Here is a 17,041-nt window from a genome sequence, read left to right as displayed (position 1 = left end):
TAATTTTTTCTGTTGTCAATATTTCTTATTTTCTAAATTATTATCACTTATTTATGTTCTCTATCTTCTCTTAATAAGAATTACCAAGACTTATTTTTTATATCTATTCATGTAAATCCATTACTTTTTCATATTTCTTTTTCCGTATGTCATAGTTACATTCCCATTTTCTTTACCCCTTCACAAGTTTTCCACAAATCTATCTATAATTTACTTTACTTTTCTAAATCTTATTTGTTTATGTCTATTACAAAATCTTATTTATTCTTTTTTATAAAGCTTTGATTCTTCTTGCCTTATATTGCCAATAATATTTCTATATTTCTTTAATGTTAATTTACGTAAATTTCACATAAATCCTTTCATTTTGCCACGTATACTTTCCTGTATCATTTAATTTATATTATCTCTTATTTTATAAGTTAAACCAAACTGAATAAGTTGTTTTTATTATTTACCGCTACATCATTATTTACTATCAAATTCCCTATATCTCTTTTTGATATAATATTGCCAAAACTACTTCTATCATATTTTTCTCCTATGTTTTCCTAAAATGTGACTACATATGTTTTCATAATTCTTTTATTATTACTAAATTCTTATCTCTTCCTTACTTTTTTGACCTATATTTTATTTATTATTAGTTCCCTATATAGTTTAATTATCATATTTATTTAGGTGTCTTAGATTCAACTAAACTCGATACTTTTCATGTTATGTCCTTTCACTATTTTTCACATAATTAAATTTTCTTACACACTTTTATACTATGCACATATATTTAAATATCATTCATACATATATATATTCTTAATGATACACATATTGTAAATTTACCCATAGATGACATTCGTGCACACAGCTACCTATTCTCACACACATCATCATCTATATATATACTGACACACAATTCATAAGTTATACACATGCACATCCACACAAAACTATGTGATCTCATTTTATATGAGTTACACATTCCAACACGCACACACACATATACTCCCAATTTATACATATACCATCACACAAACCTGCATTCATATTATATATATATATATACACAACATATGTTAACTTATATTACATATACATATACAAGTACACAGTCATACATAAATGTACACACAACTCATACCAAACCATTCACACACATAATCATATATACACACGTATAACCACATCCACACAGCTTTAATTCTATATACATATTACGTGCAATTGCATACACACTAATCCTTAACTATATACGTATGTACATATAAACTCGGCTTTTCTCCTATGGTACATGGCTCCACTAATAATCATATGAAATTTATATACTTAAGTAAACAAAAACAATGTTAAATAAGTGCATAATCACATATAAGGCAATCCAAGATGCCATAAATTTTTTTTGCGAAGAAATCATAGAACAATACAACTTTGAGAAGGCAGGTTTGGTCTCCATATGAACACTATACGATTCTTACTATTGTCTTTATTTTCTTTCATTTAAGCATAATCCCTTTGATAACATCCCAAATTTTATTCAACGTCTCCTACGTTTATTCATATATATATATATATATACACACACACCAGCTCACTTGAAGATATACTTATATAGATTATGCTCAGTACACACACTATCTACATATACATAATGTACAGTGCACTTAGTATACATATATTCTTACACACGCACATCTTACACATATACCAATAAAAATAAGTCTAAATTTATATTTACATATGAAGACTCATACAGACTCCCACTTATCTATGTAATTATACAATTTTTCATATAGGTTCTCATATATTCACGTATTTATAATCACCAATTATGCATTTCTATACAAATTTTGATATAGGTTCCCGTATATTCACATTTTTATAATCACCAATTATGCATTCATATCCACACACTTATATATATCTACATGCAGATGTACATATTCATATTTATAGCTTCATGTATCCATCTCAATCAACAGCACACACAAACTACAGAGAAATTAAACAAAGTATCCAAAAATTTGGGAAAACAAAAAGCTAAAATGGGTAGTAGGAAATTTTGGTTAGATTGAACCCGGGTATAGACCTCTTAATAATATAAACCGTTTTATTAGAATTATTAATGAATTCTCAGCAGATAAATTCCATAAATAAATAACAACCTATGTTCTTACTTTGTACTCTTGCTTTTATTGGATCAACTTTTCAGTAGAAGTTTAAACTTCCTATAGTTTTACTTGTTCATCATCTCCAATTAGCTTTCAAATAAAGCTCTAATATTTGATTCTTAGATTTACCACATTCAAACCCATGTAACTTCTATCTTTTTGGACCTTCAGAATTATTAATATTACTTTTCCATATTCGCAGATGTTCTGAAGGAGGTTCCAAAACATCTCTAAGGTATATATTACCTAATTATTTTGGCTTTAAACCTCATAAGAATCCTAAATCTCATGATACAAAGGATGTTTATGAGGAACATAACTCTGATACCAATTGTAACGACCCGTTTTCTCTAACAAGAAAGGAGCGTTACCACACATATAAACTTGATAAATTCTATGTAACATTATGCTAATTTTTATAAATCAATAATACATCTCTTGTACGGAGTCACAATTCATGAGACTGATAAAAATATATCAAAATTATATCACAATAGTATATGTAGATCTACTTTACAATAAACATCCAAAATAGCTAAAAGATTCTTCAGAGTCTTTTTTTGATCTTGAACTTACTCCTGACCTAAGCTAATATGCACTGGGAGTGTGAATTTAGGTGAGTTTTACAGACTTACTAAGAATAGAGTAGTGTTCAAAATAGAGATATGCAAACACACATTCATAAAGGTTTAGTAAAATCAATGCAAATTTTATCGAATAAAATCTAAAGTTGAACAACAATTATAACCATCATCATTTTTCCTTATACTGAAAAACATCTTTATTCCTTTATCTTATTAGCAATAATCCATAAACATAACATTAAGAAATCGTTAAAATCACCATGAAAAACATAATCAACACACATCTCAATAAATATAACACTTGGGTTCCTTACCATTTCACTAAAACCAAGGTTACTTACCATTTCCATTTCTATTACTCATTGTCATTTCTATTATCAGTATCACTTGGGACCTATAGGGATCCTTCTTACATACAAATATATAAATATTTCTTTTATAATTCATTGGTTGTTCCCATACCTTGTCCCGTAATAGGTACCAAAATTATAAATTGTCTTAATACCTCGTCCAGTATGAGTATAATTAAATCAATTATCAACCCCATCTGGTGTGAGACTTTTCAGTCTAGTACGACTGAGGACACATCGACGACAGAGTTTGCAACCGATTATCTGAAGGAACACGTTGTGAGACCATCAATGTTAAGATTCTTGAAGATGGAGTTGATCAATATTGACTACGGATGACACTCATACAAGATACTTTGTTGATTTGTCATTGTTAGATTTAAATATGAAAATTTTGGTTTCAAGAGCATGAATGCAACCTTTTTATATGGGTCCATATGGATATTGATGGGCCGTGCAATACACTTTCTTGGAAGATAGTTGCACGATGGATTTCAAAAAAGATGGGACCACTAGAGGCTATGCTTTTTGGCTAGAAATCTATAGGTGGATGATCAAGGGATGATGGTGGAGGATTGGTTTCGATGGTCGTAAGATTAAAGTTTGAGATTTTAGTTTCTAGGGCATACATGTAGTCTTTTTTATATGGGTGCATGTGGACACCATGTGTCATTTATGTAACATCTATGTTGATTAACATACATAATTTCATTGCCTACACATGCTAATATTTAATTAAGTTATTTTCTTCTAATAGTAAGGAAGTGATTTGCATATTTTTAAAAGTTGATGTTTGATTCAAACGACAAAAAAGTTTATGGTGTAATTTGAACATTTTTCAAAAATTAAAAGTGAAATAAATTTTTTTTTGTGGTTTTTATAGTGACAATCTCCATTTAGGATATCATGATATATGCTCATATATTCCTATGATTAACTAAATTTTAACTTTTACAATGGAAATTCTTTTATAGTATGAAAATATTAAATCTTTTAATGGTTAATTCTTTTCAATTAATTGTTAATTTATTTTTATTTTATTAAAAATATTTTAAAATACATAATAAATTATATTTCATAGTCTCAGTCAAGTTCTAATAAATTTTTTATAGGAATTTGTAGATTACTAGCAAAACGCACAAATAAAAATAAGAACGTAAGTTGCAATTTCAATAAAGCATAATCCACTTCACGAAATATGCAACAAAAACATAATTAGAGACGTCGACAACTTGCAGTTGCAATGAAAAAGATGCATCAATGTCAGTCGAAACTAAACGTAATTGGTAATTAAGTTGCTAAGCTAATGCACAAAAATGAATAACTTGCATCTATTGTTGTATATATATAGATAATGAGCTGTACAAAACTTTTATGGAACAGCCAAAACATCATCTATGAACTTTGTCACTACGCTCTTCTCTAATGTCTCCTTCATGATCCCAATTGTGATAAAAGGTTCGAGATGGTCAACTTGCCACTTCCGTCCCCTGCGAAAAAGAGACCTCCTAGTCCAATCTCAATTACAAGAACTTCTGTCAGGAAAATATCTTGCTTGCTCAGTGAATTTAAAGTATTACCGTATAAATGTTACATAAGGAGAATTCTATTAGACGTATAATGCACATAAATTAATTGATACTTATGATATCAGGTCATATAGATGGACAATGTTGTCGTTACAAGAGCAAAACAAAGATGGTTTGGCTTCAACATCAGTTATCTCATTAAGTGAAAGTATACCCTGGTCCAAAGAAAATTAATTTCAATCCCAAAATATCAACGACAAAAGTCTTGAGCAAGATGTGCAAATTAGCCTAAAGAGACAGAAAATGTACTATAACTTAGCTTCATATTAGGACCAGCAAATAAATCCAAGCAAAGATAAAACAAATAGCTACAATATTAGAATTTGAATTTTATATAGTTCCTACTGTCGTCCCATTTTTAGTTCCAAAAGAATTTTGTTAGCAGCAACACCAATAAACAGACATAGTGGATAAGAAGAAGAGACCCAAACATAAGTGGAAAGATAGCAATTAAGTAGACAAACAGAAGATTTTGAAGCAGCAGCAGTAGCAATAGGTAAACTGTGAGAATCAAGAAACAAAAACATTTCTAAAACTATCTACAGCCCATGATCAGCCAGCTTTCATCTAAATATATCCAGTGAACTTTTATTATTATATACTCATCATTAAGTGCCAGATGTGGAATTTAAGAAATGAAGAAAATTCAAAGTTACCAGGATCTTATCACTAACACGACAACCACACCAAAAAAAAAAAGAACATGATGGATAGACAAAAAACGCAAAATGCAAAGAAACCTTGTCCAGGTCCTAGTCCACACAACTTGTGACACCCACGACAGAATAACATTGGGAAATTAGCACGATATCCGGAGAAAAGGCTGGAAATAAATGATACCTATTGTTTAGTGTGCATGTAGAATACTTTCAAGAAACCTTTTTCAAATGTACCCCAAAATTTTAAAGTTCGATCCAATGAGCATGATAACAAAAATTGATCCCAATAAAGAACAGATGTAACTACCTCTTTATGCCCTTTTAATGATGTAACAAGGTGTAGTGTGTTAAGGTCCAAACCTGGTTTTATATTTAAAAGGAAATGGTAAATGATCTTTGTGCATATTTAGAAAATATTATCACAAATCGAATAATTTGTGCAATCAGATAAGCAAAGACAATGAAGTGGAGGCCATATAACGTTAAAAAATGAATATATCGATACTAGAAAAAAACTATTATATAAAACAACACAAATGCAAAACGTTCTCCACAAGATGACAAGAATTAAAGAATATAAGAGAACAAAAATCAATACCAAAGTTACTGCAAGACTCTAAGTTGATGTTAAGGCCTATTTAAGGTTGAGAAAAGCTTGTTCAGCTTCACCTAACTAAGTAAATTGTCCTTTCTTTAACAAGTTGGTGAGTGGTCGAGCTAGAATGCCATAATTTTAAACAAATTTTCTATAATATCCAGTTAATCCCAAGAAACCTCTTAATTCTGCTATAATGGTGGGCTTAGGCCAATCAAGCATGGCCTTGATTTTATTCTAGTCAATTTTCACACCATTTGATGTAACAATATGACCCAAATATTCAAGCTCATGTTGTCCAAAGGCACACTTTTTGAGTTCGACAGAAAACAATGTAGTCTCAAAATTTCAAAGACCTATTTGACATGATCAAGGTGCATAGTGCAAGTTGGACTATATATTAATATATCATCAAAGAAAACTAGCACAAACTTATGAAGATGGGTATAGAATATGAAATTCATCATTGCTTGAAAGGTAGAAGGGACATTGTACAAGCCGAAAGGCATCATCAAATACCCATGGTGTCATTTATGAGTATGAAAAGTAGTTTGTGCACATTGGTAGCATGAACCCCAACTTGATGATATCCTACTGTCAAATCTAATTTAGTAAAAAAAATAGCTCCATGTAGTTCATCCAACATATCATCAACAGCACCGATCAAAAAATGATTCTTTATAGTAATAACATTGAGTGCTCGTTGTTTGCCTTGGTGACCACTATTATGGCTACTTGATCCCTCTCTGTTCAACACTAAAGTGTCGGTAATTTTTCGAATGGTGTCCTCAAACTGTTAAAATTTATTAGTGAAGGTGACTTGCATTTTGTTCAAGCAATCTAATACATCACCTGTGCTAAATTCCAGGTCTTCTATCCTTTCTTGTTGGTAGACATGGCTATGATACCAATTGTTATGGTCCTAGTCAGAACTCTAAGTAATTAGACGACAATTTTTCCTTTAGGCGAGAATAACCTTGATTTTGGAAATAAGAAGACAAATGTCTTTTTAATTGAGTTGCAAGAGTTTAAATAGAAGATTACAACGACAGTTTACATACTTAAGGATAACTATGACATGATGGATCTGATGTTTTCTTTAATAAATAAATTATTTTCATTAATTAAGAAAAGACCCTAACGTGACCCCTGATGGTAAGTGTTGAAACATAATTATTCACTTTTAGAATCTTACAATATTATTTAAATACTTTTTTCCTTACTGAGTATATAGAACTCACCCATTTCTATGCCTCCCAGATGAGGAAGATAGTGAGGAACCGATCGCTAACCTACCCCTTGAAGTCTATGAGGATCCCGTAGATCCGCAAACCTTGAGTGCATGACTAGGCACTGCAACTAGTTATAAAGAGGGTTTTCTTGAGAAGGATTTCCAGAGCAAAAATCTATAAGGCATAATGACACTCTTTTTAAAATAAACTAAAAACTAAGGAACAAATTGGTAATATCACTCCTTAATAAGATATGTTTTTTTTAGTAAAATAGACTAAGCTTATTTGTTATAACTTAGACTTCAAATAATGTCATGCAAAAATAAAAAAGGGCCTAGAAATTGTTTTTATATTTTAATAGCCTTTTTTTGTTAGATAGTTAATAAGGGGTAAGTTGTTGCTAGCGTGTTGGACACATGTCTACCGTGATAACAATGTTTTCAAAGTCTAATGCTCATGTACCATTGAGAATCTGTGGCTTTTCCTCCGGAGCTTCAACAAGCTGCTGTTGCCGGGACTGATAAATCAAACAAGGAGGCAAAGAAACTGGCAGACCAAGATTGTTCGCCGGAGAATTGAAAACTGGGCTTTGTATATTAAAATTTGCGGCGGCGGTAGCACTACCAACCTTGTGATTGGCATTAACACCCACACCCGAAGAAGCTCCGCTTGTTGCTGCTGGCGGTGGCTGCGGAGTTGTAATTGAACCAATCTTCCCATTCCCGTTAAATCCAGAACCAGGAAAAGCACCCAAACTAGGTCCGGCGCTCGCAATCAGATTATTGATTGGCTCCAACCCAGGGCTTGGCTATAGTTTAATATCAATTGTTTGAACGTCAAGCTTTTTAAAAACATTGAAACAATCAAAGATAAATCACATATATTAAATATGACAACCCAAAACTTATTAGAGGAATTAATTTAATAATTATTCAATTATGCAATTATTATAAATAATTTGATTGGCAGCAAATTTTACAAATTAGGTGATTAAAAATAAATTCCAAAAATAAAGTGATTTATTAATATTAAAATATTTGACTAGCCATTGATTATGATTATATGTGTATATAGACATCACCTTTATTCATTAGAAATCAAGTCGTTACTTTCAATTCCATACGATACTAGAGCTACCACGCTCCTAATATGTTTCTTATATTCTCATTTTTTTCTCTCACAATTCTCTACATTCTTTTTCAACCATAATGGCTTGTGAAGACATCTCTACATCTTCCACTAGTCATACTGTAACACCCACTCACCACTATGTTAAATTGCATTTGGAGAACCCCTATTTATTCGGGGCTTAAGGCCACCTAAACTCATTTAAATTTATTTCACAGCCTTATATCTCCTACCCAAGTAAATCAAACGACTTTGGTCTTTTTCTGTAGTCCGAATTAACTCCCACTTGAATTTTGAATCAATAGTTGAGATTTCCTTCTAAATTATGTGATCTAGATTTTATGAAGTACAAATGGTCCATATCTTTGTTAGGTAGAATCTAACAGCCATGATTCAATGAGATAAGAAATGACAAAAAAAGGTTTAATGAAACCCTATATTGGACGAGTGAGGTTCAAAGGATCATGGTCGAATGCCTAGGGTTGATTTCGCACCTAAAAATATTAAAATGTCCCCCTTTTGATATGAAAACTTGGACATTTAGAGAGATTGATCATATGGCCCATTCCTAGGGTATAAAAATAAACCCTAGATCGGTCTCCCCATTTTGGGAGAGAATTGCTGCTAAAGAGAGAGAAAGAAAGAAAGAGTAAGTGAGGCAAGAGATCGAGCAAAAGAGGGAGAGAGTGTTTGAGGCAATTTCTAGCATAATATCATCATGGAAGAGTGATGAATCAGGTGTTAAGAGAGGGAAGCAGCACTGACCTTTCTAGCCCTTGTGAAGCAGAACATAAGTAACTTCCATTTATTTTTTCTCTATTTATTCCTTTTGGGTAACTCTCTCCCTTGTACACGAATGTTGGCCGAGACGAGCCACTTATCAAAGCGGGTGAATTAGGGTGGCCTTTTCGAAATAGAGACTATTCCCCAACCAATAAGCTTAAAAAACCTGCAACCATGTAAATTGTTTGTTTAGCTTAGTCCATTTAGTCTTTCTACTTATTTAGTTTAGAAAAATTCTTATAGTAGGTTAGTTTAGGAAAACCATAGGTTGAAATGCTTAGGAATCCTGAGTCTGGGTGTTAAACCACAATTCAAGGGCATTTAGCATGAGTCAAATTCATGAAAAGTTATGTAAGTATTTCTCTAACCCAAAGTGACTTTAGGATTTCTTTTATTGACTTTTGGTTAGCCTTGATGTTGGAAGTTTGATGTTGTGCAAGAACACATGAGTCACTAGGAATATGGCCTAGGCATTGTCTAGGCAGTGAAAACCACTGAGGCAGAGCCTCAGCCTATTGTTTTCTAGCATGTTTGGGTGGATAACGATTCCTTGATTTCCATTTATTAACTCCATTACATGTTGATATTCTATTGTGTGCAATTTAATTTGTGCTTGCATATTTTATTGCATGTGGCTATCGAATTTAATGATGTGAAAGGTAAACTTTAAATATGCACTAATGAAAATTAAATCATAGTAAATAAATTAATTGAGTAAAGCGATTGCTAATGAGATAGTAGATTAGGTTAATCTTGAGAGATTAGTAAAACACAGTGACTTATTATGGTTTAGTAAAAAAATTTTGAAATACGCTTTGAAAGAGAATTTACCTTAAAAATTACCATAAATTTTATGTTGGTTGTCTAAGGAAGAATGTTAATAGAAAAAAAATTTGTGAAGTTAATGGATTTGAATAAATTAAATAGTTTGTCTAAATCTTAAAATAGAGAATTTTGCTTGATAAAAATAAAGTCAAGGCTAATTAAGGCTACAATTACATAAATGGACCAAATTAAAGGCAAAATGTAAGTTAGTTATTCATAAGATAAATTAACTTGGTAAAATTTTAACAGGAGAATTATTATAGGGATTATACAAATAATATATTAGAAAGAGTCAAGAAAAATAAACTAAGAGTCATTCAACGTGAATCAAGGAGTGGGGGTTATGAGTATGATTTACATTCGACGGGTTTATCATGAACCCCTCTCATGGACAAAGATTTAGACCAACTACAGACTTGGATGGGTATGCATGTTTTTATTTTGATCGAGGTCATCTAGGTAAGTATTTTTATGATCATGTTATTTATTTTTGACTTGTGTGTATCCTGCTTCTTCATGTAGTGTAGGAATCCATTTGCCACTCCTTGATAATGGTAAAACATTGCACATTTAAACTAAAATACAAATTGTTTAAATAATTATGTTGTAAATGTTATATATATGTTTATGCAAATATAATTATAATAGATAGTTAGCTATGTGCAATCAATAGTCAATGAATATTCTGATAAATCCCCATTTTAGTTTTAGTTCAAACTCATTTTAATTTAGGAAAAAGAAGAAAAAAAAAAATTTCTAGTCAAACCCAAGTTAAAACCCCAACTCAAATTTATGTCCAAATTCATTAACAACCCAAATATAAGACCACCTTAATCAAAAAGTAACCCCAACTCAGCCTGGCTCTGGATTTTCCCAGGACATGAAATTTGTTCAATGCCAAAATAGTTTGAAGCTTAACGAATGATGATGGTGACGAAGCTTAAAGAATAAACTTAAGACTTATGAATAAAAAAAATTAATTACGAAAATGTGGATTTAGATTCGATAAATGCAATAATATTTTTATACATTTTCAATTTCGACAGGATAAAATGAATTGAAACTTTTCTTTAGATAAAAAGAACACATTCTTTCTTCAGATTGTCAAGCAAAAGACTAAATCAGATTTCTTGTCATAAGTCTAGCTTAAATCTTTAGCTTTTTCTGAAGATAAATATAATATTATAAGTAAAAATTCACCAAAGATCTAAAATTATCTTGAACTTAGAATATTGTTTGATACAATATGCTTTTAAAATTACATTTGTACAAAAGGGATTGAACAAAAAAAATAAAAGATTGAATATGAATGTGCAAAAAGAAGCTTTCACTAAAAAAAGAATTAATTCTCTTCTCATTGAATTGTAGTTAATGAATGAATAGGATCATAACAAGTTGGTGTCTCTTTTTTCATATTTGCCATCACAACTGTAATCATTAATTGTTATCATTATCATCATTATTTAGTTACTTATTTTTTCTTCTCATAAATATAATTACTTACTTATTGCTAATACTATTATTACTAACTTATTATAATTATACTATTATTTATTTATTACGTTCATACTAATTTACACTGTATTACATATATATTTTTTATCATTATAATTACTGTTGTATTATTATTACTACCTCTTTTTTCTTTTATTTTTTATCCCATACCTCTCTGCCCTTAATTATTTTTATTACTATAATTATTGTTAGTGTTATAAAGTAATATTATTGTCCACTTTACAATTATTATTTAAATATTACTATATATTTCCTTATCTATTATTCTTATTTTTAGTGTTCTCCCTTATTATCACCACTAACATGTTTAGTATCATTATTTTTCTTTTTCTTTTTCATTCGCTTTTGTTTTTGTTTTCTTTTTTTCTATTTTTTTCTTCTTCAAAGACCATCTCCCTAAGGTTCAGTCTGTAAATATTAACTATTAATTTTTTCATATAAATGAATGTCATAACCAAATACTCATCTAACAGTTAGATCCTTAAAATATATATGTAAATTATATTTAAATAATTAGTCTACATTACGTAGCAGGTGAATCACACCTTCTTACTCTGTATTATCTCATCATAGAATCTCTTATTAAATAACCAATAGAACAATTCGCATATGATTTCACTTTCAATAGGATTGGTAGTAACTCTCTTAACTTAAATTTCTTAAAATGATTAAAAAGTTTAAAATAAAAATAAAAATTTCTATTCTTTTTGTGGTGAGTCATTAATTTTATATGGAAGAACAAAGCACATTAACTTTAACTTTCATTTTATTCAAGAACTAGTGGCAAAAGATATCATCGTTATGAAGTTTTGCGAAAAAATGGATGAATGGAAAATTTATTAACAAAAGCTCTTCTATGCCAGAAAATTATTTTGTACAAGAAGCAACTTGGTATATTCAATTTTAAATCAGGGGACAATGTTCAATGTTAATTCAAAATTGCTAGTTAAGATTTGTACTTTGAGGGATACTATCTTGATTTTAAGATATCTTGTGGGATTTTATTTAATTTCAAATTAGTGCTGAGAATTGATTAATTAAGATTTTTCTAGTTCTTCTATCTTTATCTACTTCTTGTTGTAGGCGTATAAATAGAAAACCTTAGTTGTGACAAAATGTAAGCAATTTTCATGTTATCAATCTTTATTTCTTATAAAGTGTTCTTTACTTCTCAGCTTAAAGTTTTTTCTCCTCTATTTAATTTTTCCAAAAGAAATAAAGTTGTTTTTTGATTTCAAGATTTGCCAGATCTGAGCCAAAATACAAAACATAACTCTTGAAACTCTTAGTTGCGACTAAGAGCCATTGTGAGGATGAACTAGACGCGACAACTAGTTATAAAAAGGTTTTCTTGAAAAGGAATTTCAGAGCCAAAATCTACTTGGCATAGTGACACTCCTTTTTAAATAAACTAAAAACTAAGGAACAAATTGATAATATCACTCCTTAACAAGAAGTGTTGGAAACATGTCTGCCATGATAGAAATATTTTCAAAGTCTAATGCTCATGTAAACACATTCTTTGTCACGTGAGTATTTGTCTAATAGTGTTACGCACAATGTTGGTAATAAGTGCCTATTTGAACAAAATTTAGAAGTATAGATTGTACATCAACATAAAAATGTTACATGAGCCAATTTGAGCAATCTTGAATAATACAAAGAATTTTGAAATATATCTCTCTTTTATTATAATAAAAATAGAATTATTTCATTTAAAATGAGATAATATAAATTAAAAGTAGAATAATTATTAAAATAAAAATGAAAGTATAGATTTGCGACTCTAAATTTTATTGTGTGGTTCAAGTCCTAAGGACTACAATACTGTTTAGGTAGACTAAATAATAGATAAAGCTATCATGTAATAAAATATAAAAATTCAAGGCCATTCACATCAAAGCTGAGAACTAATAAAAATGATATGATTTAGATCCTTTAAACTTGCTATCTCATAACATTGCTTAATATTTAAACCAGAAATATTGAAACAATCAAAGATAAACCACATATATTAAATATGACAACCCAAAACCTATTAGAGGAATTAATTTAGTAATTATTTAATTGTGTAATTATTATCTGTAATTTGATTGGTAGCCAATTCTACAAATTAGGTTATTAAAAATAAATTCCAAAAATTAGGTGATTTATTAGAATTAGACTATTTGACTAGCCGTTGGTTATGATTAAACATATATATATATATATATATATCACCTTTATTCATTTGGAAATCAAACCATTATTTTCAATTCCATACGATATTCGAGCTACCACGGTTCTGGCATGTTTCTTCTAATCTTTTTTTTTTTCTCTTATAATTCTCCACATTCTTTTTCAACCATAATGGCTTCCGAAGACATCTCTACATCTTCCACTAATCATACCATCATTCAAAATACCCAACCATCATTGGCTCCATTGGCAACATGTCTTGTTTCTCTTTGGCTATTTGATAATAGAGTGTCATACTATGTCACCGCACACTTGAATAATTTTTCACTTCACTCTCCTTATGTAAGGTTTGATAATGTTATGATTAGTGATGGCTCGGGTCTTCACATTATCTATATTAGTTCTACTACACTTTCTACCCCTACTCGTACATTTAATTTACACAATTAAATAACTACTAAATTAGTTGCTCTAATATCCTGGTCCTCCAAAAAATAATGCACAGTCGAATAGTCCTCCACTTAACCTTAATATCGTTATGTTGTTGCTACAACTATTGAGTTACGTTGGATTTGTTCTCTTATAACTGAGCTTCACATTTATATTCCTACTGCTCCGGTTATCTATTGTGATAATATTGATGCAACTCATCTTTGTTCCAGTCCTGGCTTTCATTCATCGATGAAACATGTTGAAATTGATTATCATTTTATTCGGAATCAAGTCCAAAGTTTCACTCATGTGTCTCTAGAAGATTAATTAACAGATGTCTTAACCAACCCTTTTCCATGCAATCATTTTTAATTTTTGAAGACCAATATTGGACTCTTTGCAGGAGCTCCATCTTGAGGGGGCAAATTATAGGAATTAATTAAGTAATTATTTAATTTTTTAATTACTGTAAATAATTTAATTGACAACATATCCTACAAATTAGGTGATTGACAACAAATCCCACAAGTTAGGTGATTGACAACAAATCCCACAAATTAGATAACTTACTAGAATTAGAATATTTGATTAACCGATAATTATGCTTGTACGTGTATATATAGCCCACCTTTATTCAGTGGAAATCAAGTCATTATTTTCAATTCCATAAAATCATAAGTTATTAAATTGTAATTTGTGCTTAAATTAAAAAGTTCATGAAACTAGTAATTATTTATCACGGAACACATGGACCAAGTTTTTCATAAACACACACATAAGATATTTATATATATATATATATTATATTATATATAGAGCAATTTATACCTAATTTCTGCCCAAATTATTCTTTTTCATGTAACTTAGGTTTAATAAAATTTGCATCTAATACGACTAAATTATAATATGTCAACCTCAGGTCAAATACGCCTCAAAAACATATGTTTATGAACTCTCGGGGACATAAAAGGTACAGTACAACAAGTACAAATAAAGTTAAATAAAGTCAATATAGAAGTAATTTAAAATCTTTCTCGAGTATAAACAATAGCTTGTTGAACTTGACTTACCTTATGACACTATTGCTGACCATGACTAGCCTTTCTTGAGTCCTTAACTCGTCTTTAGGTATCTCTAGATTAATTTTTGGGTAAAATTCCATGGCAATGGAAAATTTTCACCTCAATCAAAGATCGACATTTTATTTTTAGTGTCTTGTGAATGTAATACTACCATATCAATACGGAAATTAACTAAAAAATTAAGTTATAAATTATGCAAATATTTTGATAAAAAATCGGGGATTTAAGGTACAAATTGACCAACAGTTTTAAAATGTTCGCTGGAACAACATTGCTTAGATTCAACATTCCAATCTACCAAACAAAGCAACTCTGTGTTTTCTAGCTACTGTAGGATGTGATTCTCGCACGGATTGAATAGCCACTTCGTTACCAACCTCCTACACCTACAAGTTTAAAACCAACCTAATTAATTATACAACTTTTAATAATTGCTTAAGGGATTTACTAGGTGAAACATAAATTAGGAATTCTTTTTCTTTCTTTAAATTAATGACTCATTAAATGAATTAACCTCATAAAATACTAAAACTAAATTTGCTATAAATTCATCCAATAAAAATTGTTAAAATTTTTACTTTATTGTTAAAAATACGAGCAAAATTAGTTTACATATATATTAAACATGTAAAATCAAGACACAATTTTAAGTGTAGATAGAGAAATTGAATATTAATACAATAGAAGTGAACTAATTATTATGCTAAAAGTCGTTAAAATATAATTAAAGCTTAATTTTTTAAATAAGAAAAAAGGTATACTTTAAGGAGAGACTTCTCTTAGCGTAATGTGAATCGTTGTTGTTTGTTAGTGAATGAAATATATAACAACTCGCCTCTTTTTCATTTGCTGCTTCTGGGGGTAATGCATTTAGAACAAAATCATGCTTGAAAGGTTGATGATCATCAACAGCCTCTTCACTTGCAATATTCGTTGTACCTTGCAGTGATTCCAATATGATTCCAAAATGACCTACTAGTTTGCAATCTTGGGTGATAAGAAAGTTAAAGACACACCTTGTGATGAGACTTACTAGGTAGGACAATGGTAACATCATTAGTAAGATGATGTCAAAACAAAACTCATTCAAACAAGACTATGAAAAATAAAGTGAAGATGAGAAATCATTTAAATATATAATGCAATGAATGATATAGGGAAATACGAAAAGAAAGAGAAGTAAATTAAAGATCTAGGTTATAGATCTTCGTAAATAGTTTTAAAGCAAATTACATTTTTTACCATTGTGATCTAGTCTTGTTGTAATTCAAATCATATATATTTTCTAATAAGAAAATTTTTATGTGTTTGGTCCTCTAAATAGGAATACATGAAATTTTAAGGTTAAATAAATCAATATTAGGGAAAAGTAAAATATAAAAGCCTAAGAAACTAATTTTTGTATATAAAATAATGCACAACCAATAGAGAAATGAAACAGTTATTAAAGAAATTGCAAGAGTTCGAATTATAATATGGTCAAACTATGGATTTCGAAATTGTAATTTGTCCATAATTTTTGCAAGACAAAAACATAAATAAGGACTGCAATAGATCAAGTTTGGGGTGAGTTTCCCAAAATCTGAACTTGATCTAAGTTTAAAAAATTGAAAAACCAAATAGGTCAGAGTAAGTTTTAAAAATTAATTTTATTTTTGGCCTAACTGGGTTATTGATGAAATTAAACTAGACTCAATATGGATTATATATAAATAAAGTAAAATTATATATTTAATTAATATAAAATATTGTATATACACCAATTTAACGTATATATTACATTTCTTATTAAAATTAAAAATATATTATATATGACGATCTCGGGTTTAGATGGCCTTTTAATTTCAAAACAGAAGACAACTTGTCATGCTTTAAGAAAAAAGATAGATATTTAGATCTTACATGCCTTCGATCTTTTGGGCGA

This window comes from Carica papaya, chromosome 5, assembly GCF_054855325.1.
Source record: "Carica papaya isolate Zhongbai chromosome 5, ASM5485532v1, whole genome shotgun sequence".
In the NCBI taxonomy this organism is placed as follows: Eukaryota; Viridiplantae; Streptophyta; class Magnoliopsida; order Brassicales; family Caricaceae; genus Carica; species Carica papaya.
The sequence above is the reverse complement of the archived record's forward strand: the minus strand, read 5'-3'. Positions refer to the sequence as shown.